Source organism: Cryptotermes secundus, unplaced genomic scaffold (assembly GCF_002891405.2).
Source record: "Cryptotermes secundus unplaced genomic scaffold, Csec_1.0 scaffold79, whole genome shotgun sequence".
NCBI lineage: Eukaryota > Metazoa > Arthropoda > Insecta > Blattodea > Kalotermitidae > Cryptotermes > Cryptotermes secundus.
In genome coordinates, this window is record NW_019741974.1 from 3,077,848 (window position 1) to 3,096,838 (window position 18,991).

General features: G+C 43.6%; 1 protein-coding gene across 8 annotated transcripts in view; it reads left to right on the forward strand.

Moving 5' to 3' along the window:
* Positions 1-18,991, forward strand: part of LOC111872794 (tyrosine-protein phosphatase non-receptor type 13) — a 487,820-nt gene that overhangs the window by 440,743 nt on the left and 28,086 nt on the right. The window lies entirely within an intron of this gene.

Below are 18,991 nucleotides of genomic sequence, written 5' to 3' on the forward strand. Positions count from 1 at the left end.
TATATGCACAATAAAAACGACATAATTTTAATAAGAATGACTGGAAACATGCATAATTACATTTAAAAATAGGAATAAACCCTAGGAAAAAAATATGACATGTCATAGAAATCCGGGCCCTACTGATAACCTTACCGCCATCTATGAGCCGAGTATTTACGGAAAATGTGGGAATCTCGACGTCTCACAACCCTTTGGGCTTTCAAGGCCTGTTACAGGGATAGATTTACCTATCTTGTATATGTGTGTATATGCCGCGCCATAGTTCAAATGGTTAGTCGCCGGCTTCCCACCGCGGCGGCCCGGGTTCGATCTCGGGTCTGGTCAAGTGGGATTTGTGGTGGACAAAGTGGCTCTGGGGCGGATTTTCTCCGAGTACTTCGGTTTCCCCTGCCAATCTTCATTCCACCAAATTCTCCATCATCATAATCACCCGGGGCAGGCTACAATAGGCCAATCAGTGGCCGACGTGCGGAGTGGACTCTGTTGGAATATGCGCGTTTGTAATAGGTTTTAAACTTATATTTAAATAAGTAAAAGGAATGAGTAGTTAATGCCGGCTTCTTAGCGCTATAGTTTGACTCGAGTCTTGGCCTTCTCCGTTGTAGAGGTTTTCTAGTTCCCTGTTTTGACAGAGGGTCAATACTTTTTTTTTTGGGGAGAGGGGGTTTTCAGTCTGTCTACTAACAAATTAGCATACAAAAAAAAAACGCCCTCAGATATTCATGTCCTGGAATCTAATGAAACCCGCCCAAAACCGCGTAGCTACCGGGGTCGACAAGTTACACGTCTCTGCTGTGTAATATCTTTGCGAATAATAGATTTGTCTGCGGTACATGCAAATCAAGACGAATACGGAAAGTAAAATTGCAAGTAGCGTGTACAGAGACGTTTTGGAATACAAGTTTTCACTCCGTATCCCCGCAGCTAGTTATTAGCCTTGCATGCTTGCACTGGACCCAGGGCTCACTTGCACCCCTACACTGCTGAGGCCCGGGGCGATTGCAGGTCATCCGTAAGTTGCTGCGCAGTTCTGCACCCTGCGAATAAAGTTAGCAAAACACTCGTAAAAAGTTATCGCTCTTTGGGGGCACGAGGAAACTGCAAAGTCGGTATCATCTTTCCGCGAATTTTTCTACATATTTCTGCAGCTTGGACGGAATTGTAACTAACAATATTCTGTTCTTCAGCATAATCCCTATTTAGCACTTCTGCTTTGTATCCTGGAGCATAGTAGCTCGAAACTCGGCTCAAAGACTGGCCATTTTGTCTGCGGTCTATCATCCTCTTCAATCAAGTTCTGGTCCAGTACCGTAGAATAAAACGCGGAAGTTTTCGTCCACACACTTTCCAACTCATCAGTCGGTAGAGCGACGGGCTACAGGCTGGACAGCTGGGGTTCGATTCCTGGCAAGGGCAAGAGATTTTTTATTCTTCACAGCGTGCAGACCAGCTCTGGATCCCATCCAGCCTCCCATGAAATGGGTAACGGGACCTACCCTGGGTGTAAAGCGGCTGTTGCATGCAGCTGACCACTCACCTCCATGTAGTGCTGACGTCAGGAATTGTGTAGATATACCTCTGCTCCCCCCTACATCTTCATGGCATAGTGGTGTTTGATTTATTAAGCACAGGGATAACCTTTATTCGGTGTAATATCTGTACTGTTGATCTGCTGTCTCGTTGGAAGATGCGATTATTTTTGTATTGTTATTAGCTCTCTGAGTTATACCTTCTGTGTTTTTATCTGCATTAAACTAACGCCACTTCCAGTGGGAGAAGAAGATATTGAAGTGCTCATGTGAAAAATGCAGGATCTGCTGTCGCTCACGTTCATTTATGTTAAATGGGAGCAGAAGTTACAATTTACAAGTTACGTGGGAGTAAGGGGGCTCTGGAGTAAGCTGCCGTCTGGTGCACTGCTGCCATATCTGAAACTAAGTATCGATTAAGGTTTGATGATTTGTAAACAGAAAATGTTCTGGATTTTCATAGATCCTTCATTATTAAATATACAGAACTTTCCCAGGCTTCATATCGAACGAATTTGTTTTACGTATAAGTGGAGAAACCCTATCGATCGTAGATTGGAGTATATTAGAATTTCCATACTACTACTACTACTACTACTACTATGCTGCAGCTAGTGTCAAGGTCAAGAAAACGTGGATCTATACATCCACTCTGCCATATGCCTTCATTGCATAGTGCTTAATTAGTTTTTTTAATGCTAGTGGGGCGGGACTAAGTCTCTTGCACTGCAGCCACTTCTGGCCTATTGTACCAGCCCCAGATGATAGATAAGGGTGATTGTGGAGCAATTGGTGGAATGAGGATTGGCAGAGGAAACCGAAGTACTCGGAGAAAACCTGCCCCAGTGCCACTTTGTCCACCACAAACCCCGCTTAACCAGACCCGGGATCGAACCCGGGCCCCCGCGATGGAAAGCCAGCGGCTAACTGCTTGAGCTGTGGTGCGACCTGCTTAATTAGTTAATCACATGGACAACTTTTCCTTTGCCTTTATTATTATTAATTATAATTAATTTGTATTATCGGGGTCTGGCTGTTGAGCTCGGCACTTATGTAAATTATTATTATTATTATTATTATTATTATTATTATTATTATTATTATTATTATGATTATTATCAACAGCAGTACTGTGCTAAACGCAATACTCCTCTTGACAAGTTTCAAATCAGAATTGAGTCTGGAAGATAAAAACCTTTTAAGGCCTTTTTAGGACTCCTTGGGTTAGGAGCGCCCCATCACTGAGCCTCTGCTTAGACAGAAGAGCGCAAAAAGAACACGTACATAGGCCTTATATGCATTCATGTCACGAGCGGGATTCCAAGCTCACATCCCAGTGTTCGATGTGTCCCGGAGCTGGGGCTGAAGACCGCATGGCCATTGTGGCCGAGTTTCCTTTTTTGGTACAATTTTACATCCTTTGTTCTTCTCTTAGGAGCATTCCCCATTGACACTCGGTGTAATCGCAGTTAGTTAAAGAAAACATACGTTAATCTACTTCCCATGTATGGTTTCAGTTGAGTATTATTCTTCTTCTATTGCCGTTACTCCCACTTGGAGCAGAGGGCATCCGTGAAACGCTTCGTGAAACCCACGATTCCAGTGTTTGAGCTTGCGAAGACGTTTCATGCCTTAGGCGGCCCATACACGTATGAGTCTGGCTCGCGAGTCCGGCTCGGATTAATTTCACCACACACGTATGATCGTGGCGACCCACACACGGACGAGTTTGGCTCATTGGAACCCGAGCCTAGTCGGACTCGTACGTGTATGGGCCCCCTTAGACCGCGCGGCCACTGTGATCGGCAATTCATTATTCACTCACCATGCAATATTCCTCTCCATTTGTTGCAATTAAACAAATGCACTGTTGATGAAGGTAACGAACAGCAGAGATGCATGTCCATACACACCCGAGTCCCTACGTAAGTGGTCACATTTTACGATTCGTTGAGAATTAATGAGATTCAAACAGTTTTTTCTTTGCCCTGAACAAGAGAACTTTCTAGACTATTATGTAGGGTCTATTAAAATCTCTTTGACATTTCCAGACTAACCGAGCTGCACACAGTCTTCCGTTATGGTGTGAAAATACGTAACTATAATTCGCTGTCACACCTCGCCCCAGAACATAGTAGTACAGCATTGACAAGTCTACGTGCTGCTAAAATGAACTACCTCTCGCCTTGTGACAGTAGTGTTGTCACGTACGAGGAGTTTGCGTGACGAATGTAGCGGGTTCCGGATTGTGTGCTTGGATTTATTGGCATTTCTTTATAATTACAGTTAATTATGACAGCTCACAATCCATGACTGTCTCAGACTCGCTCCATTCCTTACTGGACTACAAGTGTCTTCTCTTCTTCTTCTTCTTCTGACTTGGTTCTGATTTACGAATCGGTCACTTCTTTGGCTTCCGCTGTCCTCTGGATAGCACTCCACAGCTGAACACTCAATTCTTTTACTAGTGAATCGTTGAACACCCTTACGAATCCGAATGATTGAACTGTCCTGAACTGAACTAACTTCAGGCAACCAGAATATGGAACACCACCTCGAACAGTTCTTGTTATTCTATTTTTCCTTTTGAATGAAACGTGATTCCCGAACCGTTGCCCGGCAATGGATTATTCCGTGTCTTTTCCTTTCAGCGGGAACATGTGTTTGGCGAGCCGTTGGCTAGCAATGGACTTCCGCTGTGGCTCCACTATTCCTGATTTCAGGCGTCATGTCACAATATATACAGATATTGTTTCTGGACATTATCCAGCGTCATATTTTTATTTAAAACACAAAGTTTCGGAGACTGGATCCTGCCTCCATCATCAGGTGGAACCTACTCAATTGGGCCCAATCGATAGAGCTAGTCCTTATCTGCGGAGCTCCGTTGTGTGTTTTGAATAAAAATAGGACGATGGATAATGTCCAGAGGCACAATAATTGAACCTCTCTCCTTGCTAACGCCTTATTACAGTTCCATAAAACTGGCAAGTATTTTTCTGAAGACTTTGTCGAACCTCGGAAAATGTACGTAAATACAGCGATAGCAGATTTCACTGCTTGAAGCTTGTAGAGCAGAAAAAAGACGCGTGACATCGCTTGCGCAAGCCTTCACAGCTTAGTCAGAGTCTCGTTTTGGCGCTCTGTTCGGCAAGTATTTTACCAAATTAAGGGTTGAGCTAAACCGGTACATGTTGAACGTTGTTCATCGAAATATGACGGTTCGGAGACTGATTCTATTTCCGTCATGAGATGAACTTACAAATGAAGTAAAATGGGCACATTGCATGCGGCTAATCTGTGTGTACGGTGATAAGAGATTGGCCCCAAGCAAGGAGCCCAGTTGAGAACCATTTTCCGAAATGTTGTGTTTCTGTAACCAAAACCAGACGATAGAAATATCCGGTGTGCTTACATATGTGTGTGTGTAACTTTAATAACACGCCATCGTTACAAATCTACAGGCTCAGTATAATAGTTTAGTGTTGGCTCAAATCAAATGGTATTCACACAGACATTTAAGGAATTCTCACGTATTGGCCCTCAGTTACTTCGCCGTCACAAGTTCCGTCCAGTTTACATTGTAGTTCGTTTAATAATTACTTACTTACCATGGAGCTGAGCCCTTCTGGAGGAGCTGCCAATTCTGCAGCTACTCAAGAATTTCCCAGTATTTTATGGCACCCGAAGGTTCATTACCGTGTTCACAAGAGCCCTCGACTGGTCACTATCCTCAGCCAGATCAATCCAATCCACAACATCCCATCCTATCTCTCTAAGATCCATTTTAATATTGTCCACCCACCTACGCCTTGGTCTTCCTAGTGGCTTCTTTCCTTCTGGCTTTCCCACCAATATCCTATATGCTTTCCTCGTCTCCCCCATTCGTGCTACATTTTAATATTCATTTTAATGTTGAGAGCTGCTTTGTATACAATGGCCTGTTCCTCTCAGAATTCTGTAGACCATGTTTCACGCCTCGCCAATATAAATCTCCTTAATTCATGAGCCATAAATTAGTTTTAGGCCGATCCTGATGGCTTTGCAACCTGAGATGCCCACGGCATTGGACCACCCAAAAACTGTGATCGCTGGTTCGTACTCTGCATTTGGATTAAACGTCTGCCCTTGTTCTTCTGCTTTGTCCTCTGAGTCGTATTTTTTTTGTGTTGAGGCAGATTTAGAAAACTCTTGAGGTAGAGGACTCTGTCTCGAAATTGACCGCAACTTTAAGAAACTGGAAAAACTGGCCGAGAAGAATAAACGTGTAGGTGCTTACTGTATAATTTATTCAGTCTTTGGAGTTTGTTCTTCTGTTTAATACGTGCGTGGAGGGTGGGGGAACAAGTTTCTCAAGTCTATGAAGTAATGGGTAAAATTATAACTTCATATATTTTAATCTCTCAAGAAGAAGTTAGAACATGTTCAGCTGAATGATATTATTCAGGTTCTTGGTTTATATCGTTTCTTATTTCGTCATGAAACACGTTAAGAGCTGAAATACAGAATAAACTCTGCAAATAACATTTCTCGAACCTTTTCATGACCAAACTTTTTTGAACTGTGTGTTTAATGAAAGGAAAAACTGGCCAAGAAGTTTGTCTTAATTAGATTGATGTACTAAAGGCCAGAGAGAATTACGACATAAAACAGATATCCGCGTGGGAGACCGTCTCAGACTTAGACAGAATCCCATGCAAGAGAAACGAAACAGAAAATGTATGCCGATTTTCCCAGCACCGTCATTGACTCACCAAGAAACAAATTTTGTTTTGATACAACTTTTATATTAAGAAGTATAGAGTCAAAATTTTAAACAAGGTTTTAACTTGGCATCTTCGCCATTATTTAGCAGCGTTTGTGTCCGTGAAAGTTGCTGCCATTCCAATTAACATTTCTACCAAATTACGAGCCTTCATTAAACTTTGCACCAACGTTATAACAAAAAAGCCTATCCGAACCTCGTATTCTAATTCTCGACCGACAGTAATACCAACATATCGGCCCTGAGAACTCTTGAAGGAGGCCGTCAGTAGCGTCATTTAATATGCATCCTTATTTATACTATGGGGTTTCAACAGTTTTGCATCCTGTTTTGTCTTCGGTCAACGTATAATGTTCTTCCATGTTTGGGCGGAAAATTAAAAAAAATTAAACAGTTTATTTGTAAAAAGGTAACACTATCTCTGTAAAAGACCGTGGAGGCCCATAAGGTTGTGAGACGTCGAAGCTCCCACATTTTCTAGACAATAGACTCGCAGATGACGATGAGGTCGTCAGCCTTACGCCCCGGCCGCCCTTTACCCCCCAGGAATACAAGTATTCCTGGTACTCATTTCTGTCAGAGGCTGAGTCGACCCGAGGGCTATAATGCGGCTAGAAGGATTAGGTCAGTTGAAAAAGTCCACCTCATCGGCACTCGAACCCGCGACCTTCCGGCTTGTAGCATAGTGCCTGAACCAACTACACTACCGCGTGCCCCCTATTTCTTTGTGAGTTTGGTAAGAATAGATAACATTCCATAGCAGTCTGACGTATCTCCCTCCCCGCTCCTCCCCATCTTGGGCCGTAACTCAATTTCATGCCCGGCCTTGTCACAGATGGTACTTCAGATGCAGCTTAAACGTTGCTAATTCTTCGGTTGTCCAGGCTACAGTGATGGATCTGCGCCTTAACGCCAGTCATCAACAGTTCACCTTCCTTTGAATATTTCCACTCAGTCGTAAATGTTCCTTTGGCCGGTACAGGCAGCGCCCGTAAATGTTACTAGTTTCACATCCCGAGGCCACAAAATTCGGATAGCAGATCGCTCCTCTGTGGTGCATTGGAGCCATGTCAGACGTATCACAGTATCATACATCTTGAAACAAGTACGTGCCAATATAGGAAGTCCGTACTTTTATATTCTCCACCTTTCCAAGTCCTGCAGCATTGATTACCATGGTGTTATGTGTGTAATGTATGTATTTATATATGTATTGTGGCGTGTTGGCCCGTTACTGGGTAACGGCCTCGGAACAACGAAACAACATCTACTGTTAGGCAACAGAGTCTTAATAAGTATACGCAGCCGCTACTGAGTAACGCCTTCGCACACAAATGTGTCCCAACGGAAACGATTGGAGTAAAACAATAAACGGTGTTTTGTACGTGGTCTGTACCAAGGGGTTATCAATGGGACAAGTTTAGAAGTTAGTTAGCCCGTTTGGAGGCGGGTTCGAATACCGACACCGTAGCCCTGTGAGTCGTAGGAGGCGACGAAAAGGGAACCCAGTGCCTGGGGGTATAACTGGGCCACTTTGTTCCTGGGGGATATAAATACGGGAATCTGGCCCTCCAGGATGACGGAATCTCAAATCTGAGACAGTAAAATATGGTCATGAGTCCCGCGGGACTAGGACCTCATATGACTGCGCTGGCGAGGACCAGTAGCAATTGTATACGACAGACCCATCGTTTCGTGAGAGAGGGTGGTACATAAGGACTAGCAAGTGTTCAATTGACAAATAATGGTCGTGAGTCTCAAGGGACTTGGAACCAAGACTAACTGATTGGCGGTAAACCGCAAGTCGTAAAGAATGTCTGACTCTGAGTTAGGGAGATGTAAGGAAGTCTGTGAAGAAAAGACTTAGTCGGTGCAGTTGAAAACGGAAGCTGAATCTCTATTGTTAAGATTCTTTACCGGGAAACAGTGACAGCAGACTGAAAAGACTTAGCATATGCTGTAATGATTTGTAAAATGTAAAAATTAGCGATAATATTACAGTTACTTGTAGATACAACCTGTAAATAGTCGATAAATTCAATCCCCAATCAAAAACGTCTTCCACAATCACTCTTAACACATTACAGTATGTATGTATTCTGAGTCATCGTGCTTTACTTAATGCGAATTAGGACAAATTATGCCTATGACTTAACGCACGAAGGATTGGACCAAGTCGTCCACCACTACAGAACAACAGAGAAAACAAGCATAGTCATTAATTTACAGAGTAGAATTCGAACCCGTGATCACGGTGTCTGAGCGGTCCAATTCCGAATATATAGGGCGATACGTGACGTAACGCCTTATTATCAGCTCCACCTCAGGCACTTAACCTGTTGTATTTATTTCTGGCTGTTATTTTATTATCCGAAATGCCGGAGGGAGGCTACATAGCATCATGAAGAAAACAGTATTCTGCGATGTTGCGCCGTGTAGATATTGTGTCAACCGACGTCTCGGAGGAACGTCGTCTCCTCCATCGTCAGGGTAGAAGAAAAAAAGAAAACACGCGAGCGAGGAACCAGCGTCAGCTAACACCTGGTTCCTCGCTCGCGGATTTCCTTTTTTTCTTCTACCCTGAAGATGGAGGAGATACGTTCCTCCGAAAGGTCGGTTAACACTATCTACACGGTGCAACATCCCAGAAGACTGCTTTCTTCATAGTCACCGCCATGAAAACCTCAAATCTTACATACATAACATCATGTTTTGATTAAAATTTTCAGAATATATATCCCACTTTCCCACTAGATCTTCAATAAGATTTTGATAGAAAGATACCAGTCTCGTGTTACTGAAATTGTTTAATGTTTTCCTTGGACATTCAGGTGTCATGTTGGATTACAGCATGTACCAGGCACGGCAGATGTTCATGGGACACATTCTTTGAATATCTGGGATGTACTCGTAAGTAGGCTGTGGTACAAATCGAAATGCAGACTTTGTACATACCCTAACTCTGTATTCTTACATATGACATCAGGCTCTCTTCTGTCTTTGGTCTCCTTGAGTGCAGCACTGCGTAGTTACCTTGAGGCTGTGTGTACTTGTCGTGAGGTAAACTACTCATAATGACTTGGCTGGTTTCTATCTGCCGGCAAGCGTCATTGATAATGTACTGTACAGTCTGTTAATAATGTACTACTACTATTACCTCCACCACCCANACTACTACTACTACTACTACTGCTGCTGCTGCTGCTGCCGCCGCCGCCGCCGCTGCTGCCGATAATAATAATAATAATAATAATAATAATATAATGTGACGTGTCTGCTGAAAGCCAGAATTGTGAAGGCAGCAGAGACAGCCGTTACTAGGGAACGGCTTTATAAACATGCCCGTTACTAGGCATTGGATCAGTAAACGTCAGTGATTGTCGAAACGGACACTCACGCAACGATAGAAGAGGCGTTGGAAACGGTGGTTTCCGTCCGAAGTCCTTGCAGAGGCTATGTAAAGAGGATCTGCTGCCGTTGAGAGAGACTCTGCAGTCAGTCAGTTTAGAGTTGCGGTAGCTGAGGCCGGGGGCAGTTGGAACCCAGAAGAAGGCAACGTCCGCCGTTGGAAGCCGTTACTAAGCAGCGTAGTGGAGACCGTGACTGATGAGAACACTGGTCTGGTGTGACAGTGACTTGTGAAGGGTAGTCACGTGTTGTCTAAGAGTTCAGTAAATCCGATTACCTATCCAATCACGTGACAACTGGAGTCAGAAGTGGGATCGGATTGATTGATGGATTAGATTGTATTATTGGGCTGAAGACTACATTGGATCCTTATACCGCCACACTGAGAAGACAGATATAATGGTGGCACGCCTACTGGCTGAAATAGAACCAACGAAACCAAGGCGGACTCAAATCTGAAGAACACAAGAGAAGAATAGGAAACCAACCAAGAAAAGACGGAAGCCAATATAGGGACCAATAACGAAAAGGTTAGGGTCCTTCGAGAAAAGATGGAGTCAAGTCCAGCAGAAACGAAGTCCATGACGTAGGATCGGGAAGTCCTTAACGAAGAGGCCGCAGTAGAGACGGTCAGAATTCCGAAGGCCCGGTTTGGGGACCGACGTCTGGCGGTAAGGCGCCCCTGCACTGCGCAAGAGACGTGGCAAGACACACAGCTGATAATGACGGAGTTAGGAACTACTTTTCAGAAAATCTGGTAGCGCCGGGAATCGAACCCGGACCTCTGGATCTGTAGCCAGGAACTCTGACCACTAGACCACAGAGGCGGTCACTAATAATAATAAAGTAAAGTAAAGTAAAGCTATCCGCGTAACAGGCCGTGGAGGCCCATAAGGTTGTGAGAGTTTGATAATAATAATAATAATTATTATTATTATTATTATTATTATTATTATTTATGCTTATGTTACCACCGTAATAAAATAACACAGCAAAACCGGAATATTTAATCCCTCCATTGGAAACTATCATGTGCTGTCATGTACCTCTCATCCCTATGACTGCTCTTCTAAAGTTATCACCAGGGCCCGGATTTTGATGACCTGAAAATATCAAAAAAAGGACCTATAAAATGACCGAAAAAATCCAGAAAAATGACCTAAAGGAGGAAAGAAAGAACACTTCGCTTCCATGTTATTCACATTTCAGAAAAGATATAAAGAAAAATTCCCTAAAATGGCCAAAATGACAAGAAATACCCTTAAAAGTCCAAAAATTACCCCCAAAATGAAAAAATGACCTTAAACCTAAGAATGTCAAAAAATGACAAAAAATTACCTATAAAATTTACATTTCTGTAACCAGCAGCTCATATCCGAGATTTATATATTTAAGAGCATCGCATAGGATACAAGGAAAAAAGATGACGTGTCATCAAAATCCTGGCCCTGGTTATCACACTGTCTCGTAGGTCTTACACTGTGTTTCCCACAAAAATTATGTATTCGTACCTTGTCTCCCTATGATAACATTTCCAGCCGTAAACTCCGATATCCTAACAGTGGCGTCCGGATAACTCAGTTGATATAGCAACGGTTACGTGCCGGACGGCCCGGGTTAGATTCCCTGCAGTGTAAGATTTTTTTTATCCACATCATCCAGACGCAACCTGGAGCCCACCCATCCTCCCATCCATTTGGTACCGGAGGTAACACTGCAGGGGCTTGAAGCTATCCACCCACCTCCATCTAGTGCTGAGGTCAAGAAAGGTGGAGTTGTACCTCCATTACTCCATATGTCTTCATAACATAATGCTTAACTAATTAATCACAGGGATACCTTCACCTCCAGCTTTACCTTTGCTATCCTAAGAGTACAACCACGAAATATCTCGTAATATAAGACTAAATTATGCATTTGTTTGTGTACAGGTAGAGGCCTTGCGACGAGCTGATCACCCGCCCAAGGAGTCCTACCGAATGTGTAAGATCTAGAAAAACCGAAGTGAACGGAGAAGTTCATGGAAGTAGGCCTAGGCCCACTGGGGCTGTAGTGCCAAGGAAAAAAAAATTATCCATTTAATTTTGTAGTTTTTACGTTATCATTCCTGATAGGTCAGTCAGTGAAGCGCTTGGCCAGGGCTGTGGGTACACTAGACCAGTGTTTCGCAACCGCTGGGCCGCGGCCCGGTCCCTGTCCCTGGCGTCAATTACACCAGGCCCTCTTATACAAAAAAAAAAAAAAAAGAATTTACCGGGTCGCGGTCTCACAAAGGTCGAGAACCACTGCCCTAGACCATGCGGGCCTTAGTCACCACTGTGCTAATTAGGCACATCCCCGCGCTTCGCTGGACTCAACGTACGTCATGCAGTTTGACGAGTATGCAGGGACGTGTGCAGCGTTTTAGCCAGTCAATCTCTACTTCACGTCACTGGACTCGATTCGGTTAATATGCTCACAGCCTGAGGCTTGAACTTCCAAAATCCGATTCCCAGTAAGAGAAAAAAGTTTCTCTACGTCACCACCTCCACGTCTGGGACCGTGTGTGGCTGCATCTCTTCTGCCCGGCAGCCATGCCCGGAACAGATCAGCTAGTCTTATGTAATGTGCCTGCTTCTCGCAGAATATTCGTGCGGCGTAGGGCAGAAACGTTGACTCAAAGATGGACATGAACAGTAGTCGGGCGTTGGCTTTGATTGCTTGCTTACGGAGCTGAGCCCTTCTTGAGGAGCCGCAAAATCTGCAGCTACTCAAGAATTTCCCAGCATTTTATGGAACCCGAAGTTTCATTACCATGTTCACAAGAACCCTCCACTGGTCCCTATCCTAGTGGTCTCTTTCCATCTAGCTTTCCCACCAATATCCTATATTCATTCATCTTCTCCCCCATTCGTGCTACATGCCCTGCCCATATCATCCTCCTCGACTTGATCATTCTAATTTACTTGGAGAAGAGTATAAGTTATGAAGCTCCTCTTTATGCAGTTCCAGAGGATCCGTCCAAGTGCGCATTTTCGTAACAATATTACTTTTTACGGTTAGGAGTTGTTAGCCCCATGCCCAACCCTCCCAGCTGGAAGATCACCTCTTGTCAGCTGTCCGCGACTGCTTATTCAATATATTTGCAGCTTCCCTCCATACCTTGAGGGCGTTTCCTCCGTCCGCAACCTGAGGACGCGCCATGCCGTGGTGAAAAGGTACCCACCTAACATGGGCTGGCTTTGATTATATTTTCAAAATATTGACTTAACATCGCTGGACAAACAGCTGAGTACTGTGAACTGCTAGGTTCCTTCCCTTTGTTAGAAGATGGCTATGATGGCGTAAGAGTTGCTGGAAAAACAGGTAGATCAAATATGAAGTTGCTCACTTTTGATGGTTTTGGGAGCCGTAAAACAGGAGAAGCCATTTATTGACGCTTGTATGGAGTCCGAAGGCTCTGAACTGAGGCATACATAAGCTTGACAGGCTTAGATATGCCTCAGTTCTCACTTTAAACAGCAAATGCATCCTCTTGAGAATAATTGAGGAGCTACTTGAATGGAAAAATAGCTTCTCCAGTCTAGAAAGCCGAGATTAACGGCCGTGGGGAACCGTTGCGCTGACCACGCGGCATCCTCTATCCGTAAAAGTTGGCACTAACTTCACCTACAAGCGGCGGTCGCTTGGTAGGTATATTTCGCTTGAGGACTACAGGCCACGGAGTTTTTTAACATAGTAAAGTGGATTTTACGAGTAGTAGAGTATTTAACAACGCCGTTTCGAGTATAAAGGCGTTATGGCGTCAAGCCATAATGTAAAACTTCACTTAGTACATAATGATTTGGAAAGATGCTGTTGTGTCTAGTTTCGATGACCTTTCCTGCTAGGCAGCATCCCCAAATCACAAAGTCGGATTGTCCAGCTTCAGTACCCAGTACTTCTCGGCATACCCGCTTGGAGCGATAATCCTCGATATATCAGCCAGCATAGTTTCTTGCTACGGGCTGGGCGATAATAGATGTCTCTGCCCTCCCTGACGTCTGCACCGGCTCTACGGCTCATCCCTCCTCTTAGAGAAAGCGTACTGCGGGCTCATACCCCAAGGCAAAGGTATCTGGAACGTGAAGCTGACCACCTACTGCCGTATCGTGTCAAAGTGGTTGTCATCTGTTCTTAAACTGGAACAGGAAGACTACAGAGCCCTGCGTTTTCATTTTCAAGATTCAGCGTTCTGGGCTCAGAAACCAGCTACCGAGCAACTGCATGCATAGCGTAACAATTCTGACGCGCTCGCTCCATTTTGTTCAGTTTTCTCAAAAAAAAAAAGTTTAAAATTTAATCAAGTAGCGGTTGTAACAGCATATTCAGTTACATTTTAATTAATATGAATTTACATACTTGTAAGAGCCGACATAGCTCAGTCACTATAGTGACTAGGCTACCGGCTGGAAGATAGAATTTTTTTGTCTCCACGTAGTCCACACCTCATCTGAGTCCCACGAGCAGCCTCATATCCACTGGGTGCCGGGGACCCGTCCCGGTAAAGCGTTTGGGGTACGTGATTGACCACTCACCTCCAGCCACTGCAGAGGTTAATGCGCGGAGACATATCTCCAGTCCTCCCTGCGTCTTCGTCGAGAGATGCTTAATTAAGAAAAGGGTCAGTTTTGTATACATATATGCACGTACGCTTATATTCTGAGGTTGGAGGAAACTTGGTTTAATTATTATCGAGAGAGTTCCATAATCTCACGTTTGCTCGAAAAAATTATTGTCGGTTTTTGAATAGGCTATACAAGTCCAAAATGTACGCATAACAATTCTTCGGCGTTTGTTCCCTTTTGTGTAATCATCGGCCCGGATTTTGATGACATGTCATCTTTTTTTTCCTTGTATCCTGTGCGATGCTCTTAAATATATAAATCTCGGATATGAGCTGCTGGTTACAGAAATGTAAATTTTATAGGTATTTTTTTGTCATTTTTTGACATTTTCAGGTTTAAGGTCATTTTTTCATTTTGGGGGTAATTTTTTGTAAATTTTTGGACTTTTAAGGGTATTTCTTGTCATTTTTGGCCACTAGGGAATTTTTCTTCATGTTTTTTGAAATGTGAATAACATGGAAGCGAAGTGTTCTTTCTTTTCTCCTTTAGGTCATTTTTCCGGGGTTTTTCAGTCATTTTATGGGTAATTTTTTTTTAACACTTTCAGGTCATCAAAATCCGGGTCCTGCATATTACATTTTTGTGTCATATTTTAGGTAATTTTATATGTCACTTTTTAAATATTTTCAGGTCATCAAAATCCGGGCCCTGGTAATCATACTGAAAACTATACGACTTGCTGAAAGCTTTGTATGGTTCGTGCTTCGCTGCAACTATTGTTCGACACATTTTTCGCTGCGAGATATTCAGCCCGTTACGCAGGAGTTACAATAAACGCATGCGCGTCTTCATGCTCGAGTTTAAGCAGGTGTTGGAATGTGTCACTAGATTTTAATAGAATTTCTCGATGTCAAATTTCAAGAAAATTCTTTCAGAAGCAGACAGACATGTAGACTAAGCTGACAGGAGCAGTATGGCAACGCCGCGTTGCGAACACACGAACAGTCTAACACGGGGGGGATAAAGAAACCAGATTAATAAAGCTGTTCCCATGTGTACATGTTTATTCATAGTTTACCCCTTTTGGTAATTTACATAGAGCCCACCACGTTCTGTTCAATTTCGAGAACTGTACTTCCATTACCAGTAGCCAATGCAGTTTGCATAAATTTCAGTCTGCATTTGTTTTCACTGCAGTAATTTGACCCCGATGAAACAGTTCTGATAAATCAGAGGTGGGAGGAGCGTGCAAGGCCATCTCTGATCGCAAACACAGAGTTCGCTGCAGGCAATTCAGTAGTCTTCTGGTATACAGGTTTGCGTTTGTTTGATGCACCATTTTAAGCAACAAATCTGTCTAATATTACCTGAAATACGTAAGGCAATTGTGTAAGATCGATTGATCACAAGAAGCAAGGGGGCCCGACTGTGTTGCATGGAACGTAAAGAGGTTGTCACGGAAGTGATAAAAGAATGTATTCTCGTTTTATTCATTGTAAACGTATATAAACCTGATTGAAGTGTAAGTTATGGATCTGAATTACGTCTTAAATGTGCAATTTGCCATTTTCCTACGATAATTACGTCAAAGGATATGTGGACGGAGAAACGCGGGAAGAGGGATAGGAAGGGATGAAAGTCAAACCGCCTTAGCACCGCGACTAGTGACGACCCTTTGTGCATCCCCAACTTTTGTTTCACCAGCAACCCTGCACTTTGAATAAGTTGTAGTTTACTGATTGAGACGGTATGGGGGCAGTTAGGGTGTCACGAGTGTGTACTTGAAACCCCGCAAGGTAGTGGCACAACACTATATTTGCGGGCCGTATTATTACAGTTTCTATACGAGCTTACCAGCTGCATGTGGTTCTGTATGGGTGTGAAACTTGGTCTCTGACATTAAGGGAGGAACATAAACTTGGGGTGTTTGAGAACAGAGTGTTGAGGAGAATATTTGGACCCAAGAGGATGAAGTGATAGGAAGTTAGAGAAAACTGCATAATGAGGACCTTAATAACTTGTGCTCTTCTCCAAGTATAATTACATTGATGAAGTCAAGGAGAATGAGATGGGCAGGGTATGTAGCACGAATGGGGAGAAAAGGAATGCATATAGGATATTGGTGGGAAAGTCAGAAGGAAAGAGACCACTGGGAAGACCAAGGCGTAGGTGGGTGGACAATATTAAAATGGATCTTAGAGAGAGAGGATGGTATGGATTGGATTGATGTGGCTCAGGATAGGGACCAGTGGAGGGCTCTTGTGAACACGGTAATGAACCTTCGGGTTCCATAAAATGCTGGGAAATTCTTGATTAGCTACAGAATTGGCTCCTCAAGAAGGGCTTAGCTCCATAAGTAAGTAAGTAAGTAAGTAAGTATACCAGCTGCAAGTGATGTTTTTGGGTTACACTTCGGCCTTAGTTTGTGACTTGAAGTTGGTTGTGAATTCGTTCCTGGCTGTGACAGATGGAAAGGCAGAAGCACAGAAAGTTGTGATTGTTCGTGTACGGTTATTTTTTGCTTTAGTCTTAACAGGCTGACGTGATTTTTCTTCGTTGAATGCATTATGAGATGGAAATAAAATTAATTCAGTGAGGGTTTCAAATAATACAAAAGGAGGAATGTTGTAAAGGGGTGGAATGTCGTTTATACAGAACTGCACAGACTTGGCGGAAGAAATCCTCACGGAAAGTGGAGCTGGTAACCATGAAAGACGCAGAAGTTATGAGGACATATGAGCGATGGGTTTAATTTTCTAATTTAATTTTTTACATGTTCGCACTGAGTGACGCACTGGTGTGTTGGCGTTTTCGGCTCGGCCCTGTCGTTTTTCTTGTGTTTTCATATGTAACCTCCCATCACTGTGTGGCAGAATTCTCGGACTTGCTATTTGGCCCACAATTTCTTCGGGTCCACAGTCTCATCCCGTCTTAGTTTCAAATTTGTGAAATATGAATCGGTTAAAAATCTTCCTCATTTTTATGTGGAAATTACTGAAGTAAAAAGATACATATTTTATGTTCTGTTTTCTAGTTTATGTTCTCAAAATAAATGTGGAGGCATACAAAATCCGTTTGTTTCCCTTTTTATTCGGGACGTGTTGCAAGAAGTGCGGCATCCAGTTGTCTGGGACATACCACATGTGTTACTTGTGGCATTGCCGTACGTGGCACATTGCCCCCTTGTTGCCTCGGTGTACACGCGCCTAAGTAGTCTGAACACAAGCCAATACGACAGCGGAATTGAATGAAATGTGTGTTGTTATGAATCGTCTGAAACTTTATGCAAATATCCAAACAAATTCCGTTTTAACACAACGCTTTCTTAATTTCCCATTCCTACGTACCACATCCGGCTCTGGGGGCCACCCAGCCGTCTATCCGATGGGTACCGGGGGCACTTTCCCTGGGGTAAATCTGCTGGTTCGTGGTGAACACTCACCAACTAGTGCCGAGGTCAAGAGAATGTGGATCTATACATCCATCCCCTCATACGCCTTCATGGCGTAGTGCTTAAATAGTTAAGTACAGGGACAACCAGGGGGTCGGGGTTCGAGTCCCGGGAGGGCAAGAATTTTCCCTATTCCATGTTGTCCAGACCAGCTCTGGGGTTACCCAAACTCCTATCCAATGGGTACCGGGGGCTCTTTCCTCGGGGGTAAAGCGGCAGGGGCGTGAAGCTGACCACTCGCCTGAAGTTAGTGCCGAGGTCAAGAAAATGTGGATCTATACATCCCCTTTATGGGGGATACTCCTTTATGGCGTAGTGCTTAATTAGTTAAGCATAGGGACAACTTTACCATGCATGCCAAATCCCGAACGAAAATGGCAAGCTTGTCCCAGTCCGCCGAAATTTCATTATTTGAGTTTCTCGCATTGATTTGGCAGAAACTCAGTAATATGTATTTTAAACCAACCTGTGCCATGATTGTATAATAATAGTTATATAAATGTGTTTATAATATTCCTTATTCGGACCAGAAGTGCTCATGATTATTAATGTCGTTTTATTCGTCACTGAACGTATGCGCTTCCGATGGGAGGCCCTGTCCAGCGTAGCAGGAGGTTTGGTTTCAGTTGGACTGTCGTTAACATGGCCTGATGTCCTTAGGATCAGAGAGGCACGCAAGTCCTCTCACCACGCTAAGATTCCAGTCCACGGAGAGGGACTTCCAAGTCCCATCTGTCCAATATTCGACCTACCTACACTTATCTAAACCTTACCATATGTGAACTTCGATTCTTTCCGTGACTTCCAGTTTCAGGCGGATTGTATGCATAAGGAAATTCGTGTCAAGTGATGGCTGAGCACCCAGAGTAAATAGTTACGGTCATGGCACACGTCGGTGCGTGAACAATTTAAAAATCTGTGTACACGGCCAGTGGTGGAATGTCACTGAGAGAGACAGCAAGAGTTGTCTGCAGTGTAGCTGCACTTGTCAGTACAGGATTCAGCCACGCTTCTTCCACGCTCGCGGATTTTCATTTTTCTTTACCGGGAAGATGGAGGCGATACGTTCCTCCGAAACGTCGGTTAACACACTATCTACACAGCGCCACATCCCACAAGACGTTTTTCTTCATAGTCACCGCCGTGAAAACCTCAAATCTTATATAATTCTACTCACTTTCCTGTTTCTCTATCCATTGTGATCATGTTGAACAGAAAGTGACTGGGATTTCTTCATACTGGAGGGGGG